Genomic DNA, 14,844 nt, shown 5'->3' on the forward strand with positions numbered 1-14,844 from the left:
GCAGGCCAGGAGTCTTTTTTAGTATGAACAAAATCCTTCAACGTTCATAGGAAAACTATTCAATAGTTGACCGTATCATGTTATTTGTAATGCTCTCGATTTTAAAAAGTGACAAAAATATAGTTTTTAAGCGTTTGGAAGTAATTTGGATGAGTGAATATATCTTTTCAACCAAATAAAAATTATTATAAATATTACCATCTGGCATCATGTCGGCGTTGAACGTGCTTATTTTTGTTTTCGTCGCATTTTCTACCGTCCCGAAAGAGAATGAGAGTAAGGTGTTGAGAGATTGAGCGAAATTTTGATTAGGCCGGGAACCGGTTTGGAAGTGGGCCGGAAATGAAATCGCTATGACTGAAATTAGTGCTGGACCTCGTTAATTTAAATCAAATAAAAGCTTTTTCAAACGATGTTTACCAAGAAAAGCTATTTTTAAGCAGAAGTGAACCCCATTGCAGTATTGCACGGCACACGAAATTTAGGAAAAGTTGCTTCCTGTCATAAATATCAATTAAATAATGCAGTCGCATGCATGTTAGGCCGGGAATGGGGTAAGAAACCCTATTTTTAGTGTTATTTTTTGTTTTGAAATCTTTGCTGAAACAATAATCTATCTATGACATCTATATTATTCTCTGACGAGACCAAACTTAGACTTCAAGACAAAATTTTCAAAACGACTTATCTGCTTTTGTAAACAAAGATTCAAACGACGATTTGACGAATCTGATAGCTCTCCCACGCAAACCAACACCACCAACAGATAGCGGAATCCTTCACCTACCTATTGATGGTGTTGGTTTGCGTGGGAGAGCTATCAGATTCGTCAAATCGTCGTTTGAATCTTTGTTTACAAAAGCAGATAAGTCGTTTTGAAAATTTTGTCTTGACTTAAAACTGGTTATGTACGCCAGAGCTAACCCTATTTAAAGCAGACATTCTTCATAGAAAACGTCATTGCCCGTGTTTACAGCATTGTTAGTGTTTGTCAATGTTTGTCAGCATTTCGAAGGTTAATTTTGTTTATACAGCTTTAAACATATCCCCTTTACTTTCTTAGCACAAACAACACTAAGCTTATCTCTGTCTCTGCATGTAACCATGTACTTCATCTTGGCAGAGCTTATGCATATGCTCCTAGGTTTTGCAGATGAAATTAAGCTCCTTATGAAACGATCGCAGAGTAGTGGCGGAGACTTTTGTCTCACTGAAGATTGAGATGGAAGATGAGAAAGGACATATCTATTCACACTACCAGTAAGAAGTACATTGTTACGGATAGAAATAAAAATAAGAGGATGTACAGGAGGTGATTGGAGGCGTTGAAAAAATATTTCACATTGGAATGCTTGTGAAATGGGGTCCCTAGTAACATTGTTGTAGCTACTTATGTATAATGGTTTCATAGCACACCTGAAGAGTAAATCGCTATCTTCAAAAACATTATAAAATCATAATTATTACTTGGATGCAAAAACGGTTTTTTACAGCTTACCAGATTACTGCTCATAAAAGTATGAATGACTTACACAAATATGGAATCAATCAAGTGCTTGTAGCAACAATATAGCTTACGTAACATGCAACCGGATATGGAGTTTGCTCTGTATAACTCCATCCAATAGTCTATTTCGGACATGAAGCGTGGTAATTATAAGAAGCAGGCCAGTAAGGTTTTGAGGTTTTCAAGCAAAATGTGCTGCGAACAATATTAGGTTATTGTACATGGTATGTACCCCACAAATGATGAGACACTGTATCTAGAGGAAAATATGAACCCTTTAAAATATGGCAGACTGACAATGGGCTGGTCTCATAGTGCGAATGTCGAATGAAAGAAATGTGAGTACAACATTCAATAGAGATCCATATTTGGGCTGGAAAAAGATGATAATTGCTAAAAAAAAATAACGCAAAAATATAAAAAATAAATAATAAAAACATAGTTTAGGAAGGCTTGAATTACAGAAATTGATATTTTTCAAATATTTTGATCTATTTCAAGATAGGTTTTCTACTGAAAAAGTCTACAAATGTGTTCATTTTCAATTTTAAGGATTAATTACAATGATTGATCCTGTGTTGGGTTATTAATTGACTTTTTGTACGGTGTATTAAAGAAAAAAAAAATAATAAAAATCACTTTTTTCAAAAAATCGCCGATGAATTATTTTAAAACACCCCGTACCTCATTTCTAATGACCTTGGCTAACTTTCTGTGAAAAAAAATCAGAGGTACATGAAACTTCGATAATAATCCATTTTTTTACACCGTGCCGTGGATGAACCACGAGCTCTCTCAGCTCTACGGCGAGCTCAGTTTCCAGAAGGTAGCTAAAGCTGACAGTTGTACGTTGCTTCCGTATCGAGTGGTGTGCCCCCGAAAACGCGAGCACTTTGAAACTTGGATTCCTTCAGGAGTGACCTTAACAAAGGAAGTTGGCATTAAATTATTCATAAACAGCAGTTTATGTTATTTAAATATTGTAAAACATGTCGTACTAATAATTTTGAACAGATGTTAAGTTCAAAAGATGTCTTTGTTCGTTTCACCGCCCCATCCTGCAAGATAAAAAGTTTAAGATTTCAGCATAGAAAATCTACAAGTGCGTCAACACATGGCGTACCAAAATGGCACACAGCCACATGAATACACTTATGCATCTATTCAAAGCACCCTGATACAATCCAGTTTTGCACTATTATAAACCTCCATTCGTGCTGTTTTCATCGTTTCAACACCATGTTTTATCACCGAAGCGAATGCGGCATTACCATAAGCCACCACCATCACGGTCAATGCAGTCAGTGATGGACCAACCGCGAAGTAGTCGAACCACTTTATCGAACGCCCACACGCGATTATGGTGTATTGTAGCTACCCCGGCACTGCCTTGCCACGGGAACTGCTTTTCAATCTTTAATTGATTCTCCTGTTTCGCCAACACCTCCCAGAAGACAACGAAAACGATGGCTTCTTGCAAATGATGGCATGCATCTCTTTCTCCACCGTTCCGAAAGAAGCCGATGATGAAGACACTCGCTTGCGGCTTAAGAACCTGATTTCCAGGACCACACGGATGCCAATCCGTAGCCGGGCCAGCTGCTATGGGCCACAACCAACCACAAATCCGGTCTATTAAATTGCAATTTTACGATAGCGCAAGCCCCACCGAACAGTCATTTGGCTACCACAGGCCCACGAATCAAGCTTCCATTCACATGTTATCACTTAATTCTCCCGCTGTATATTATCATTAATTTGTAATTTTTAATAAATACAGAAATTATTACAAAACGAAGACGCACTCATTTGGTGTTATCCTCTGTTCACTGAAGACGGCGACGACGCTCTTATCATCACCGGGGATTTGCCTATATGGCATCCTCTTGGTGGCATGTAGAGCCAATTAAGCGGATCACGGAGAACGAGTGGAGGCAACAAGTGATAGTGCCTGCCTCGGTCCCAGAGATGCCAGTTTTACATATTTTAATGTATATGTACAACCATTTATTTAGTAGTGTATAATTTTATTGTAATGATTCGTGTTATATAATGAGTATGTAATTTGAAGAAAACAATGGAAATCCAGCCAAAAATGATCAATGGATACAGTATGACAATGCCAATGCAGTGTCTAGATAGGAAATTTAATAAACAAGCAAATCTGACGACACAGTTTGTTCTTCGTATTGCATTTCTTTAGTCAGAGAAATTCGAAAACGGGTGCGTGTAAAACACACAACTGCAGCACAAGGTAGCTCATTAGGTTGCAATTCCTTCGGTTTGCTCTCTAACTGAAAGTATGAGCTTACTGCAAGGTGCCCGCGGGTCCTGCCATCCCACGATCCACACCACATCGCGCCGTCGTTATGCAGCAGAGTAGTTGCCACGTAGACGCAGGGAACGCTCCCGGGACGTTATTTTTAATCCACCATGAAATATCGTATAAAACTGTCATCCAGTGGTCAAACCTAATGGACTTGTGCTGATAAGACGGAAATGTTATGTTATTGCTAGCCATTACTTCTGCTTCAGTTAATTTACTCACCGTCCGGGGCCGTCTTGGTTGTCCTCATCGTGTGTGAGCGCGCGAGTGATCACTCGCTATCTAGGCCGATAAAAACGGTGAGTGAGTCGGTTAGTTAGCAACTCGTCCTCTGTGCGGCCATCCGGCTGTTGGCGTGTGGGGTGGAACGCCTGACGACCGTCGCCGTCGAATTCGTTCTGAAGCCCAACGCGCCCCTAATAGGCGTCGTTTCTTTAATGAGAACGATTCCGTCCAGCCAAGTGCCCGCTGGGAAACTGTTGTCATTTTTTGCTCCACCTGCTTTTATGGGAGTACGATTTATCTCAAACGATGCTCTACAGAACGTTTCACTATCTGTCTCTGGCATAGAGCACTAATTTCTAGGTTGATTTTCTTTATGAGTTTGATTACGCAACTGAAATGAGTTTTTAGTGCCGACAAAAGGGTTAACTCAGAATCGCTTGCAACAATGTTCAGATGAATTATGACGAACGTTTCCATGAAATCAGAAAAAAGCTTGTTTGAGTCATAGTGACCAACATCAAACTGCGATTAGCGCTGAATCAGCATTAAGCCTTCAAAAATTTCATCAGATATCACAGATTTGATGGTTGATTTGATTGAATGTGTCAGTCAACTACATGTAAACATTGCCATTAGCATATCATTGTGTACTGTTTAGACTAATGATTGAAAAACACGATGGCATTCAAAGTTTTGCCTTTCCCGAAAAACAGAAAATCACTCTTGTCATAAGGGGCCGTACACTAATTACGTAAGCAATTCTTCTGGTTTTTTCAGACACCCCCCCCCCATGTTAAATTTCACCCATTCAAATATTTTTTTTATTTATATGGAGCACTGCTATTGTTATTTGATATGGCACCATTTGGCGCAAGAACAATACTGCCCATGATCGCATATTTGTAACAATCGACAAAAGTAGGCATGGGAGAAATTGAACGTTTAAGTTTGTGATATGCATCAGTATGGAAATCTAATTAAATTTCTAAAAATCATCAAAAATTAGAGAAACACTTTTTTCAGGTGAAATTTCCCATAGCATCATTTACATTACTTGCTATTTGAGTACAAATTAATTGCGAATTTTTTTGATCAAGGAATACGGCATACCGGCGATAGAATTTCCCAGTGTTACCGATATGCGGTCACTTCGCTCAATGTTACAAAACAACTTGATGGTTTTTCTAGGTTTTCTAGAACAAACTTTCTGATTTCACTTAGTCAGCTTAAATAACTAACAATTTGGGGACGATCCCTAAGCTTAACTCAAAATAGCCGAAAATGCAAATGTTACAAATATGCGATCATGGGCAGAATAGTCTATGAAAACAATAATGTGATTGAAACGTGTGTTGCCCCACCTCTGTCTCCGCCAGTGATATGAAGCGTAAGAAACCGGCAGACCTCCCTCCCCCCATAAATGCTTACGTAATTAGTGTATGACCCCCAGAGTTCGGATTTCTAACTCACTCACGCGATAACTGATCACTCCACCATGCATTTTATCCGGATAAATTACAGTGCGATAAACTCCGGCACAAGCGATGGTGCGAAAAATTGTTATCCTTCTTCCCATGTTTCGCGAAAATCAAATGCTGCTTACTTTGCCTCTCCAAGCTGATTGAATCTGACGATGCGCCACGATAAGCAGAAGGTTCAATACAGCAGTTTTTCCCCTCGCTTTCAATCAATTCATGTGGTGGCGTGGTTTTAGTGGGCGCTCTGAACATTTTAAAATTGTTTTGGGTTCGAATCCCGTTGCGGTCCTAAATTTTTGTAAATATGCTTGTAAAATTTATCTGGTGAGGCGACGAGAAGGAAAATTTGTGGATTAAAATTAAATTATCCGGCGATCCGGCGCTCACGAATTTATCACCCGCCATTCTATCCGGATAAAAATGTTGTGTGAGAATACTTCCTCACAGGGGGACCATGAAAAATCACACTCCGCTTAATGGACTAATCGCAGGTTTTTATTCATATGAGTGAAAATTCCGAAGCCTGACGACCCCTAAGCCAAGGTAGTTCGATCCCATATAATTGGATCATTTTGAAACTTTTACTGATCTCATACTTCACTCGATTCCAATCGAGGAAGGATCGAAAGCAAACACCATCTTTGCAGGGTTGCTGTCCGGCATTCTTGCAACATGCCCTGCCCATCGTACCCTTCCGGCTTCAGCTACCTTCTGGATACTGGGTTCGCCGTAGAGCTGGGCGAGCTCGTGGTTCATTTTTCGCCGCCACACACCGTTTTCTTGTACACCGCCAAAAATGGTCCTAAGCACCCGTCTCTTGAATACTCCGAGTGCTTGCAAGTCCTCCTCGAGGATTGTCCATGTTTCATGTCCGTAGAGGACAAGCGGTCTTATTAGTGTCTTGTACATGACACATTTGGTGCGGTGGCAAATCTTTTTTGACCGCAGTTTCTTCTGGAGCCCGTAGTAGGCTCAACTTACACAGATGATGCGTCTTCGTATTTCTTCATTGTTATCAGCCGTTTGCAAGGATACGAGGTAGACAAATTCCTCAACCATCTCGAAGGTATCCCCGTCTATCGTAACACTGCTTCCCAGGCGGGCCCTGTCGCGCTCAGTTCCGCCCACAAGCATATACTTTGTCTTTCACGCATTCACCACCAGTCCAACTTTTGTTGCTTCACGTTTCAGACGGGTGTACAGTTCTGCCACCTTTGCAAATGTTCGGCCGACAATGTCCATGTCATCTGCGAAACAAATAAATTGACTGGATCTGTTGAAAATCGTACCCTGGCTGCTACACCCAGCTCTCCGCATGACACCTTCTAGCACAATGCTGATTAACAGGCACGAAAGTCCATCACCTTGTCTTAGTCCCCGGTGCGATTCGAACGAACTGGAGTGTTCGCCCGAAATCTTCACACAGTTTTGCACACCATCCACTGTCGTATGTCGCCTTGAAATCAACGAGCAGATGGCGCGTTGAGACCTGGTATTCACGGCATTTTTGAAGGATTTGCCGTACAGTAAAGATCTGGTCCGTTGACGAGCGGCCGTCAAGGTATTTTGATCCAGAATGGCAGAAATGCTTCATCCAATCTGCATTGAATCGTGAATAACTGAGAAACGAATAGAGATAGAAGGTTGCTGTTTTCAGCTAAGTTGTTTGTTATAAAAAACTCTCATCTTTCTATATGTGTAAATTTTCAAAAGCATAATAATGAATACGCATTTTTATGATTAAATGATTTTTTATGATTAAATAACAGAATGTGTAGAAAAATTTATAAGTCCAGGTAATTTAGAACATCAGGAAAAAATATGCAAACGTGAAACATGCTGTATCAAAGTTGTTTGCGCCGTTTTTCCCTCATTTGTATCACCGTAAACCATCTTAGTGTAGACATGTATATTTATAGTGAACAATCCATCCACTTTATCTATTATTTTAATATAGTATAAGTGAACAATAGTGTACAATAGATTTTGTGTTCATCTCAAAATGTATCTAATACCTTCCAGGTAATTATGCTCTATAAAAAAAATGTAAACTGTAAGAACTGTAAGAATAATTTACTCTTCAAGAGTTTTATAAAACCAGCATAAAACCAAAATGTTACTAGGGATGTAAAGTGAAAGAGAAACTTTTTCGAATGTGTTTAATACGAACGAACAAGATCACAAAACGAGTGAGCCGTGCGAGTGAGTACCTGTGAGTGTATTCGACAAAATGTAAAGAATGGTTTTGATAGTTTTGATCTTCACGGCGCGCGAAACGGACTAGGCTAGATGTACCAGTCATAGCTCTAGCACCAGTTGTCGCACTAGTGCTTTATATACCAAATGGCCAATCAAATCACCGCAAACCAATTTCATATCGATAAAGCATATTCATATGATATGATAACACCTTTGATCTCCTCCAAAAAAGCACACCATAATTGTAAAAAATGATTTTGCTTAATTTTTGACGTCCTTTGCACCAGTTGTCGCACTAGTGGTCCCAATTTGGCCAATCCCATAAGAAAACAATGGAAAAATTAGAAATAGTGCCGCAACTGGTGCATGCGTTCCCACGCATACCAGGAATGACAATATTATGAAACTGAGATGAACCTCCGATGTGTTTTCACAGGGTTCTAGTACTAATCATCCCCTTTCAGGAAAGCATGCGATCCAAATATTCTATCGGTGAAAATTTAAGAAAATTAGATTTCAAGATTTTGCAGGGGTTTAGATATATAGGTTGAGGTAGGAAAAATGGTCGAAATTCAATTTAGCATAATTTTTCGTGAAATGACTCAGTGTTGTGTTATCCGATTGGCTTGAAAAGGGTGGTATTCATCATCCCCATTATTTCCTATTGAAAATACGCCATACTTCGGACTATGGGCTTGAAAGTTATGGCCAAAATAATAATGTATAGAAAATTCACTTTTCTGGCATCTGAACTCATCCGAAGTACCCGAAACAAATTGCGCTCGACGTGAAATTTTAAAATGGAAATAAACGGATTCAAAAATAAGGACCTATCCACCTATCAGTAATATTTTGGACCTTTCTTGAATGCTTTTTAACTCTTACAAAGGCACAAGAAAGGCATCATCACCGCTATGTGGAGAGCTTTACACTGACCGAGACCATGCATATATAATATTAGCTTTCATATTTTGAAAACGATAACTACTAGAGCAAGAGGGAATACATTTAAAACACTTTAATATCCAATACTTTCTACTGCAATGATCTATGGGTTGCGAGAGCTTTGCATAGAACGGAAATAACCAGAAATAGTAACCATGTTCTACGAATATCAAATGCAGTTATCATAATACGGATATATTGCCGTTCTACGCATAATTGTCCCATGTAAATAGGAAATCCCAGCAAACATGGGATAAATATGCGTATGACGGCAGTATAGTACACAATAACAACATGGTTGAGATATTTATCATCTTATCAACACAATTCAGACCGATTTGGCCACAGCAACTTACATATAAATTAATAAAGTCCGTGTCACAGTCATTGTAACTTATCTATGAAGAGTATCATTTATTAATATCAAGTTATGATATATGTATGTATGTTATTACCTCTGCTCTGGTTTTTGATTTTCACGACTGTAAAACTCACTGACTAATCTTTATCAGTTGCCAGGTGCCACAGAAATGTAAAATCAGTAATTGCCAAGTTTGCTTACCAAATGAAAAACATATAAGCAACAACGGTCATAATATTTCTGTTTTGAATGCAACTTGAGTTTAAAAAACATAAAATAGCAATCTTGTCGAATCTGGAATCAACTAATGGATAGTCAGATATAATTATTATCTTGAAAAATCTAAAACGAAAAGTCTAAATAGTCATCGAATCGCATAAATAGAAAGTTTGATACCCATATTAACATAATTCCGTTCGTCAGCAATTTGGTCATATTTCCTTGGTTCAATTGTCACAATTCTGGAGCACCGAAAACCTGTTACAGAGTGGCTATTAAATCTCACGGTCTAGAAAATCTCTACGTAGTCATTGTCTTAGGGGCAAGCCAAAGTAAATGTGATGCGACGCGACTTACATAAAAGAATAACCAGCATTATCAATCAGCAGTCAAATTGCACTGTCGTCAAATTGCACAAAATCAAAAATACGATACCTAATCCACATTTGCATGGTTCCGATTGATTCTAAAACTAATTAATTCCCCCAACATATTCTAAGAAAGTCAGTACACATTAAGATCCTTAAGATCTCTGTAATAATCGTCTTGAACAACGACTTTCCATGATTTCGATTATCAATTCGTTCATATTCCCTTAATCAATTCCACGGAAACAACCATATAGGCATCTGAGAATTTCTTGCGGATTATCGACATATAGCCCGCATTGGACTAGTGCTAGTTCCTGAAGAAGGCATAAACAATATTCAAAGCTTACGTCTCAAATAATGAAGAGTATTAGTGGAATAAATGCATTTTCCGCCAACCTCGGAATTCCGGAATATCTCCGCTATCTTCAGACCGATATGAAATTTTATCTAAAGTAAAACCTAGAAAACATTTAACATCCAATGGTTTCATTTTTATCAAAAGTGAATTATTTTACGAAAAGTTATGCTAGTTTGAATTACGACAATTTTGTTCCTATCTCAACCTTTATGTCTAACCCCTATAAAATCCTAAAACCTAATTTTCTTAAGTTTTCACCGATAGAATATTTTGATCGAATGATTTCCTGAAATGGGATGATTGGTACTAGAACCCTGTGAAAACAGATCGGAGGTTCATCTTAGTTTCATAATATTGTCATTCCTGGTATGCGTGATTCCTATTATGGATTAATCAATTTTGAGGATTATAACAAATTTTATTGTGGTTTTCACAGCTGTTCTAAGGAACAGGGAGTAAAACCTTTCGCTTGATATATAAAGTCCACCCACATGCCTTTTACTTATTTTTTTAAATAGTTGTTCTTATGTATGGCGACAGTTGGTACACCCACCCTATTGCAAACATGCTTAATGAATTTTCTACTTCATCCAAAATGGAAAGGGCACCACCAGTGAGCAAACTAGAACAAACGTTGCCACCGGACATTAGTCGTCACTTTCAAGTCGTCTGTGCAGAAACCAAGTTCCGAAGATGCTTGTCGAAAGTGGATCAGGCGTCCCAAACTCAACGATGTGAAGACTATCGGTGGCGTTTCCTAGACGCCATCTTGTGCTACTAACCGAGCACAAAGACAGTACTAATTAAAACGGAGTTTTTGCGGCTTTGGTCACAGGTGGCCACCAACATGCAACGGGAATTGCTATCAGCAGAAGTTGCCTTCAATCCGGAAGCCAACAAGCTCATCAGAGTAGTAGTTCGAGATATCGATAAAACCAGCAAGATGAGTCGGTGAAAACAAACATCGCAAGGTGCGACTTAAAAGTGGAAGTTATCCTCAAGTGTCTAGTGTGCACTAGCTTCCACAACCTTCTCCAGTGTACGGAGTTCAAACAAATGAAATCCCAAGAGAAGCGTATTTTCATGAAGAACAATTGCCTATGTTTCGTGTGTCTCCAGTCCGTGTATAGTAGGATCAATTGCAGAAGCAGGCTTTCGAGTGATTTGTGTGGCAATCGCCAGTTCATGACGTCATGAAAGTGGTCGGAGAGACTGCTGAAGATACCAAACATTTTCCGTGGATATCAAACATTTTCCAAATTGTGTCTATGGGCCCATGCTATTCTAGTGCTATAAGTTTGGAGAACTAAAACCAGGTTGACCAAACCTTTGAATATTTGCCAATCTGCCATTTTGTTGAGAATTTCCTTCGATAAGAAATAAATTTATTTTCGTTCATCAAATTGTTGGCCTAATCTTTATCATGGACCGCAACCAAACTATGATCATCATCATGTGAAAGTCAAGTCTTGGAATCTATGCAACTAATGTTACTGTTTTGGACTACGTAATCATTATATCTCCACCACCGATATCGCCACCAACTGAGAGTTCCTTCCACCATAATCGGTGGAATTCGTCCTTTTGCCGTTTAGTAGTAGGATTTATTATCGCTTCTTCGCCCAGGAGTTCCATCCACTTCCAAGTGGACCGCCTAACTGCTAAAACAAAGGGACATAATTTTCTTAAGCGCTCGCGAGAAAGGATTTGTGATGTTTGTTCAACAATGAAGAACAATTCCAATTGTTCCAAAGTAGCAACCGTCCATCCAGTATGAATGGGTAGAAAACGTCTTCGGCTACTTTGGAAAACCACAGGAGCGCATAAGAGGCAAATGAATCGCATTGCAATATACAGTTCACTCATTTAGAAGGGATCCAGTTAACAACGTCCAACAGAAGTAGCACTAAACCTCAACCAACTATGAGAGCTACCAAGCAACCAGCGAACATCTTTGTTGCAGCAAGGTCCACTATCCAAACCAACTTACCAACAACCAGAGTTATCTTGTTGTTTTCCATCCTACGCATGATCATTGATGCTGCCTATACGTTGCCGAACAGTATTCCTGAGTTATCATCCTCAAAAGCAACGAATATATCAACCAGAAGTTCTGAATGTCATCGAAAGTTTCCAGTGATACTGCTCACCAACGCTGTTGTAGTGACCCAGTAGGTGATATGAAGTAAGCAAGCAATGCAGATTATACGATATTTACAGGTACTCTGCAGGAGGTACCCCATGCTGCCATCTCACAACACAATCCTCATTCAGTATGGTGTTCACCCCGTCCTGCAACAGAGTGGCACCACTTGGATTCGGGGTTAGGAACGCCATATTGTCAGCTTCAGTGGTGTACCGAGCCTGACGATATGGCCGAATTTACACCGTTACGCACTACTTCCGAGTAACCATATCCCAACATAACGGGCAAACCATAAGCAATTTGAAACCACTTTAGTGTACACATGTATATCTGCGCCATCATTCTATAGTGAACATTTCATTACTTCATCTATTATTGTAATATAGTATAAGTAAACAATAGTGTAAGGTACACCGGAGCAAGTTTTTTCAAAGTTGAACTTTGAAGTGTTGTAAAAAAAATCACCCTTTGATAAATTTTGAATCCGTTTGCGGTGTTTGCTAGTTCGGGCCAAAGATTATACATAAAAAATAAGCAACCGTACCAAACTTTTTTATAAATATTTTGCATACTAAAATTATTTTTGTATATGCTCTGTTTCAACTTGCCCCGCATATTGGGGTAAGTTGAAATACTGCGCTGTATACAAACATAAACTAACTGTACCGTATCAAAAACAAAATATATGTACGAAGTGTTACTCAAGATGCACGAGGTTGTAAAGGTGACTATACTGCCAAAATTCGCATAATAGTCCCATGTATATTTTTGACGATTTTGATTATCTTTCAGAAATTAGCTTAAAATTGTCTCCTAAAACCCTGATAAAATAGTAGGCTTTGTACTAGAAATTTGAAAATCAAATCCCACTTGTCTCATCTTGATATTTACTCGCATAAAAGTCACATTCCATATTTTGATACTCTATACTATTTTCTTTGAATTGTACGCTTGATTAAATCGGTTGTTGTTTCTTCATAAGGCCGTTACAAATATTTAATTGACTTTTTGTCCTACTAGTCTCCGAAAGATCAAGGGGGGGGGGATAATAAAAAGTAAATATTAAAATGAAAAAAATCAAAAAAACTCCTCGGATTTGTTAAAGAATGTTTTGAAAATCCCCAAAATTATCCGAATTTTATTTTGTTGCCCCCTCAAAATATCATTTTTTGGCAAAAAAAAATCCGAGGGGGGGGAGACAAAATGGATTTTAAATATTTGTATCGGCCTAAATTCACATTAATTAACCAGCGTATCTTTCATAGACCCTCGATTGGATAAAGCGGGGCTGGGGAAGTGGAAGATGGAGTTAACGAAATGTTTACATGCTCTATGATTTACTTTTTGAGAGCCAGTGCTCACAGCGAGGCAAAGTAGATTAAGAATCTCAAAACTTCTATTCTTCAGTTGAGATTGTAGGAGGGTTGCATTCACGACGGAATGGGCAGAAATTTATTAAATTAATTTTCAGAGTTTTGGACCTTTCTATTAATTTTTGTTTTCCGAATGTATTTACGGACCATGTTGAATTCTGGAAATTTTAATTGCGAGGGTGACGTTTTGAATCGTTGTTTCAACTTGCCCCGCACCACGCATTTCTATTTGCCCCGATGGGTTTAAAATGCGGAGCAATATCAAACTACCAAAATACAAAAATTAAAACGTATCTTCCATCGATTTTTCATAATCATTATGTTTATTCAACATTAAATGATTACCTACCGTGAAAATTTGATGGAAAAACACTTTTAAACATCATTTTAAGACCTGTTTCATTGGCACGTCAAAAAGTTGATTCGAATTTTGCAAAGGGCGAAAAATAAACAATGGCGGGGATTGCTTTTTGTAGCTGCAATTTTTCGGGAACGGCAGTCAGAAGGTGCGTTTAGGGGAGTAATTTGTTGAAAAAAATAATCGGGGCATTCGGTCATTGCTGATCTAAATTACAGCTTCCGTTTCAACTTACCCCGCATTTCAACTTGCCCCGGTGTACCTTACAATAGAATTTGTGTTCATCTCAAAATGTATCAAATACCTTTCAGGTGTACTCTATAAAAACCTGTAATAGAACTCAATAAACAACAGGCCATCATTAACCAAGAAACAAACACTATATCCAACTAATTATCTGCAGTGAACAAGTCGAAGTGAGGAATTACCCCCACGAAGGTGTTTTCCAGAACCAAATAAACATTCTTGCATTAACCAAAAGCGTCGGGGCCGCCCCCAAACGTCATTTCCTAGAGTTGTCATAGAACATTTTTTCTTTTGTTACGCTCTAAGCCACTTTCCTAACTTTGTGCAATTTTGGGACACCCTAGGCACTAGGGAGATGGAACATAAAAAGCGAATCTGTGCAGTTTATTTTATCGTATAATAAATCATATTATTCTTATATAATAACCTATATCAAGAGTTATAGGTAACAAAATGTTGACTGGGTGATTTTTCATTCATTATCTCTCTTCTCACTTCTCACAGTTAGAAAGAAGGAATGAGAAATGAGACGTTTCAATTTACACTCTCACTCCTCCACTTCTCACTTCATTTATTACTTCTCACTTCAAAATTGTCATTAATACTTCACACTTTTCTAATTCACTATTGCTCGGATGAGCGACATTTTTGGCCATGTGACCTGTTCTGCTAAACGACATTTTTGACGTATGACCCTTTCGGGCAAAAGTAATTTTAAGCCAAATGGCCCTT

This window comes from Armigeres subalbatus, chromosome 2 (assembly GCF_024139115.2).
Source record: "Armigeres subalbatus isolate Guangzhou_Male chromosome 2, GZ_Asu_2, whole genome shotgun sequence".
Classification (NCBI taxonomy): domain Eukaryota; kingdom Metazoa; phylum Arthropoda; class Insecta; order Diptera; family Culicidae; genus Armigeres; species Armigeres subalbatus.